At 39.1% G+C, this 6,792-nt stretch overlaps 1 long non-coding RNA gene across 1 annotated transcript; it reads right to left on the bottom strand.

The window, feature by feature from the left end:
• Nucleotides 1-1,083: 1,083 nt before the first annotated feature.
• On the bottom strand, nt 1,084-5,778 carry LOC129349774 (uncharacterized). The gene is made up of 4 exons (XR_008602893.1): nt 4,947-5,778; nt 3,966-4,066; nt 1,365-2,189; nt 1,084-1,301 (listed from the first exon to the last, which is right to left on the bottom strand). It is a non-coding gene; the product is annotated as an uncharacterized LOC129349774 (long non-coding RNA).
• Between the last annotated feature and the right edge of the window lie 1,014 nt (nt 5,779-6,792).

The following is a 6,792-nucleotide window of genomic DNA, read 5'->3' as shown; positions in this document are numbered from 1 at the left end:
AGCAGAAAAATCACAAAGTCTGTCTTTAGTTCAGCTGAAAATATTAGTTTTTGTCTTTTTTATTGACCAAACTTTTCAGGAAGTAGATGAAGAATAATTAAAGCTCTCATGTAGAAGTTCAACTTATTTTGGATCCTTGTGGAGAGTTTAATCTTAGAGTTTGTAAAGCTGTTGAGTTTTTAGAGTCACATAGATTGTTTTGACATTTAATAACCGAGTCCTGAAATAAAATTACAGTTGTGGATTTCTGTCATTTAGTCTGGACTAAACAAATAACAACAGGATAAATCTCAAATGTCATTATGAGGAGTCTGGATTGAGGTTTCTCACTTGATAATGATCAAAACATGAAATTTAGGTTGGTTTAAAGGAATATTCCACCTTAAATCTTTGAATGTTGACCTAAAAGGTTGGTTTCAGAAGTATTCCACCTACAAGGTCCTCAAACATCCACCTTAAAGGAACATTCCACCAAAATCCTTGGACATGCACCTAAAATGAAATATAGACCTAAAAGGATTGTTTAAAGGACTATTTAAACTGTTATTTTCATTATTTAATAATCTGTTATCAGTCAGAACCCTGGCAAACTTATTTTCTTCAGTTTTTTTAGTGGAAGTCACAAATAAAGGAGCTCTTGGGTTTTCCCGGCGTTAGTGAGTCCAAAGCTGCTGTTTCAACACAGACACGTTCACATGCATCCACAAACCTCTCAGCACTCAAACACCCACAGACAGGAGGCTGGCTGGACCGAGGCTCGGCGGCGTCCTCAGACCCACGAGTCGGGGAGTCGCTGAACTTGTTGGTCCGGTTTGAAGGCCTCCGTGTGGTCCAGTAGAAGTCCATGTAGTCGGTGTTGGCTTTGAACCGCAGCGACTGGCCGCCATCAGGTGGACCGGCTCGTCCTCGTAGGACTCCTCCTGTAGCCTTGAGGGGACCACAGGAACATTCAGTAGCTGTTGGAGTTCTTCCTGTCAGGCTCATGGTAGAACAGCTCTGAACTATCTTTTACTTGTCTTATCTGGAACAATCTAACAGCCTAAACTGTTAACAGCGGTGTAAAGAAGCAAACACACAGACATAGATTAGGACTCAAACTAGATTTATTTTAGAAAACAAATCAACTTAGAGGCATTTCTTCACACGTGGCTGAATAGGAGGCCGTCCAATCAGATTCGAGGTCTTCACTGTGTAGGTTGTTTGTTTGGTGAGACTCTTGGACCTCCATCAGCTGACGTGGATGTTTGATGGTCTTCCTCTCTAGTGCCAGATGATTCATCCATGAATTCAGCAGCTACAGACTGAAATGAAGCTCATGCTGCCGTTATTGAATTCCTGTTCCAGATCAAATGTTCAGAGCTCACCTTGAATGCAGCCGTCTGCTGTCTGATAGTTTTTCTCATTGTAGTCTTCAATAAAGTCTTTTTCCTCATGTAAGGATGTGGTGAGACTCTTTCTCAGTCTCTGCAGACGTCCCTCATTATGCATCTCCAGAGAAGAAACTGAAAAACTGATCACTGCTTCAGCATCACAAACGCTCTCCAGCATTGAGAGTGTTTTAGGAATTCATTCATTGTGTTGTGAACTTTGAAGGAGCAGAAACTTTACAGCTGCCAAAGATATGAGCTCCAATTCTGGATGTTTTAGGAAATGAAGTTCATCAAATGAACACTTGATTATTGCTGATAACGCTCATTTCAGAGACTTCCACAGCATGGATCACCATCTGCTGTGTTGATTCATAGCTGAATGTCAGATTGAACTGAGATAGAAAAGCTGCTTTGAGCTGCAACATTACGGTCTGACAATCCAACACCATCACAGTTTTCATCTGGTTGTTTTGCTTCAACATGCTGTGAAGTTCAGTTTTTACCTGAATCAATACAGAGATTCTATTTCCAACCAAGACTGGAATAAAAATTAGAATGTTATGAGGTTATTAATGCAACTAAATCCTTTCAGATGGAAGGATTTACTTCTAAGTTGAATTAGAACTTAGAAAAACAGCGATACCTTCACAGCAACATTTAATAAACCTAAACCTTCCCTGTTGGCACATTGGTGGAGTTTGTTACTGAGCATCTGAACCTTAAATCCAGTGAGACGACCATCTTCAGTCGAGGCCAGTCAGAGAACTTCAAGACCTTCCATCAGCTGGACCAGATGTGGCATCATCTCCCTCTGAACATCTGGATGACAGGAGAAAAGACAGAAATCAAACACAGATCACAGAAATACAATGTATTCATGTTCATCATTTTATAAAAGTAGCATGAACTTTATTAAAACTTGACAATATCAGTAATGAAAGTAAATGTTTTTATCTCGTGTTGAAGCTAAATTTAAAGTCAATTTTAATGACAGTTTATCCTGAGAGGAGTCAGAATGGAGCTTTTCTTTCCTTTTTAGAATATTCCCTCAAAATATTCTGTTTATTATTGGCTTTAGAAGCATTTTTCTTTATTTATTTTTAGATACCTCAGACTGATACACTTTGCTGGTTTGCAGATAATTTCATGTACAATGACAATAAAGATCTTCTATTATAACATATTTTGCTAAAACAAGAACTGCAAACCTTCTCAACCATCTCTCGGGCTGCAAAATTCCAACTGCGACCAAGAATTATCTGATGTAGTTATTATTATAATCTTTACTGAACCAGCCCTGGAATTAATAAAAATCTGTATATGGATATGATTTTCTCTGATGGGACCACTATGGAAGCCGTATTAACAATTAACTATCCTTTGAAGGGAAAGATTAGGTCTTCTTCAGGTGGATAAAAAAAATGCTCTCCCTTTAAAAAAAAAAAAAACTGCATACAATAAAGTAAATCTCTTCTGCACTGCACACATACTACACTTTTGTATAACTCTGGATGTCAGAGTAAAGGCAGACACATCCACCAATCAGCCACAACATTCTGACCACTGACAGCTGAAGAGAACAACATCCATCATCTTGTTCTAATGTAACGTTCTGCTGGGAAACCTTGACATTCATGTGGATGTTTGACATGTACCACCACCTAAACACTGCAGGACAAACAACCCCCTAGTCTCCATGGCAACAGCAGTCCTTGATGCCAGCTGCCTCCCTCAGCAGGACAAACTTAAAACTGCTCAGGAGTGGTCCGAGGAACACGACAGAGCTAAGCTGTTCACCTGGGTTCCACACTCCCCACATCCAGATCTGATTGAGCATCTGTGGGATGGTCCAGGATCAGCCTGGTCTAGGTAGGACCCACCCTGTAACCCACAGGATCCACAGAATCCACAGGATCCCCAGAGGTTCTGATGAACCACTGGGTCAGAGGAGTTTTAGCAGCATAAAGGGACCAACACAGTATTAGTCAGGTGGTCAGAATATTCTACTGTTATATTGTCATGCTGATTATATGATCAGTAAATGTTACCATCAATTATAACGTCCACATTGATCAGGAAAAAAAACAAACTATCAGTTCATTCAGAAACTGTGGGGTTAAACCTAAAAACACAGACCTCAACAGCAGTTTGTTTCAAAGCAAAACACCAGCTGGTTTTCACTAAAGAAGCTTTCAAAGCAACAATTAAATGACAGTTTTGTTCTCATTAAGTTGAGTCAGCCAAAATAATTGTGAAATTCTAAGTTTGATTAAATCACGATAACTCTGTGTCCTGTTGTACGATGTTTTCACAACAGATGGCATTTACCCTCATGAATGGAGCATCAACAAGTGACGTCTACAACACAACAGAAATGTCTGGAAGCCAGTGGCCACCACTTTGAGCACCTCTTGTAATTGTAGAGGCCAAAGATAACTTTTATTAATCTCGTGATGTCTGAATAAATTTGGTATTGAAATATTTATGCAAGTTTTTCTTTTCCTGATGTGTGCAAACATTATTTTGGCTGACTCTGTATAAAGGGTTTCTAACAGGTCACCAGGCAACATCTTTTTATAATAATGACAAACATACCTGCATTCTACAGGAGTGATTTTCCTCATGTGCAGGTAAAGATGTGTGAGGAGCTTAGAGATGACAGGAGCAGGAGTCATCCTCACTAATTCAGCTTCCACCTAGAAACAGAAAGACCACAAAAAAAACACACTGATATCCTCTCAAACGTTCAACCTCACAGCCTCAAAATATCTGTTTAGGAAGTGTTGTGTTTCTAAATTCTGCTGAAAGCATTGACAGACATTCTCTTACAAGGTTGTGTAAAAAGCAGCCTGTCCTCTGAGCTACTGAGAAATTTTCCTGAACAAAGTTTCTACGTGTAAATCAGCTCAACAAAAACTAAAGCCTCAGTCAGAGATAACAGGTATCGCAAATTATAAAGAACTGTCTTTGTTAACTCAGACTTTCTGCTTCAACCTCACATAAAAAGGGGAGTTTAACTCGTCAGGTGACTGAAAATGAACGGCTTGTGCAGCTCTAGATCCAAAAGTAGGATGTTTCAACTCATGTTTTACTACAAATACATGCAGTAATACATAAATACAATGGCTGCTTGTTAGTTTATTCACTATTAATGTCATTTTATATACTGGATTGAAACTTGAGCAGTGGAAGAGAGAAGGAATTTAATGAAATTATGGATATTCAGAGAGGTAATGTGCAATGTTAAGTTAAGCGCAGTTTAGCTGAATGTTAAACTTCAGTGCAGCTCAACGGGTTTCAGTTAACCTTAAAGTAAAATAACTTTTTTTAAAAACTAAGATACACAGCAGAGAAATACAAGTTGAGAAGGTCACTCTAATAATGAGGACAGCTAAAGCAGGTGTTCAGCATTAAGTTAGCCACCTGTGTTAATTAGCACGCTAGCTAACTTAGCCGCTTAGCTAGCTAACGCGTCCGGACCAACTCCTCAAACACGACAAAACACAACTCTTCACAAGTCGCTGACTTAACGTACAACAAAACAACGCTACTGGTTAGAAGTATTTATCTTCTTACCGTGTTTTACTCCAAAAACAAGATCAACAGCAGCCAGAGATGCTACCAGACGTGCCGACCATAGATATACATAGACTACACACGTTAGCGCGCTGTCTTCTATATTATCTATGGTCTGACCAATCGCTGCTCTCTGGCTCCGCCCTCTGAGAATCTTGTTGTCGTTTGGCACCACACTTGCTGATGACCACTTCCGGTCTCAGAAAATGAAAAAACTGACCTTTTTTCCGTTTCTGTTTCTTACTGATTTTACTTTCTTGTTATTCTAAATATAAAACGAAAATCAAAGCATTTAAAAAAAGTCGTATATCCCTTTTTGATCATGAAAAGGAAAAACACCTTGTATTTCAATTTTAATTTTTGTATTTTAAACGAAAATCAAATAACCACTCATTTTTGGTTTTTCAATACCCATTTCAGAACGGAAAATCCAATTACCAGATCCGTACATGGACCCACCACACACACCTTTGACACACTTCCACACATTATTTGAGGAGCAGCGAAAACCTGGTCGCGCTAAACTATTATACATCTGGAGCGAAGCTCTCCAGCAAACTGCAGCGTCGGATGAAGAGTCCAGCCACTCGTCTGGCCCGGATTCTGCCACCAGCGCGGATGAAGCCAATCTTATCGAAGGAATTGATCATTCCAGTGACATGTAAGTCTGTATTCATGAGAAGTTGTTTGTTTTGAGTTGGAGAAAAGTAAAGAAAGTATAATATACATGTAACGCCGCCGAAAGCATTCCGCGCAAAATACGCATCATTTTTACAAGTCATGTGCTGCGCACAGCTAACGTACCACGTAACTTTTTCTGTGTGCAGCATTTACAATGTTGGGAAGGAGGAGGAGGAGGAGGAGAGAATGGAGGTCTCCTGCTGTCCTGGTACCCCAGCGAGAGGTAGAGACCGGCCTCCAGCCAGGAGACGCTGCAGCAGCCGCTCCACCAGCGAGCGCTCCGGGCCAGAGGCGCTCCCTACAGCTGGCTGGAAAACTGAGAAGGAACCTGACAGCTTACCTTCTCTGCCACATTTCCTGCCCAAAAGGAGGCCAGGTGTCCAGCCACCTCTGTCAGAATATGTGGACAGCCCTTCTCCATCAGACCTGTCCAAGTACTTGGACCAGGAGACCATCAAAATACTGTTTCTGATTCAACTCAGTAAAAACGATTTTCTTTATTTTCAAATGCACTTTTTATGGTCTGACCATGGTTTTGTACATAAAATATGTGTGTTCATAAGTATCTGGCACACTTAGAAATTTGATTGCACTATTGTAAATAGTTTGTTTTCATGTTGATGTTGTCTCTTTGCAAATTTTGCAGTTTTGTTTGTTTTCGTTTTTTTTTTTTTTTTTACAGGTTACAAAGTTGACCATATCTCAAAAAGCAAATTATGTACAGACTCCAAATAAATTTCCTGTGGTTCCAAAGGATATTGTGCAACTTTTTTACATTTACAAATTTGAGGGATACGGCTATGCAATTTCTGTATTTTGAAATATATGTGAAAAAAACAAAAACGATTTTCATTTTTTTAAGGTTTATTGCACTTTTAAGCAATTTTTTGTAGTAGTTAAGACATAAGTCAATACATATTATTAAAATTTGGGATATCAGGGTTATTTTGATGTAAAGCAAATAAAAATTCTCCAAAAAATGGCACAGCATGTAAAAATGTAAAAATATGTCCTGGCGGACTTGCACAATGGTGGGTCTTAAAGGGTTAATAAAATGTTACATGTTACATTTTATGTTTCTAGTCACTGTGTTGAAGAGTTCATTGATTGATCGTGCATATATGATAAACAAAGTGACCTTCATTAATGTTTGGATGAAACTGAT

Source organism: Amphiprion ocellaris, chromosome 10, assembly GCF_022539595.1.
Source record: "Amphiprion ocellaris isolate individual 3 ecotype Okinawa chromosome 10, ASM2253959v1, whole genome shotgun sequence".
Lineage (NCBI taxonomy): Eukaryota > Metazoa > Chordata > Actinopteri > Pomacentridae > Amphiprion > Amphiprion ocellaris.
Note: the sequence above shows the minus strand (reverse complement) of the source record. Positions and strands in the feature narration are given on the sequence as shown.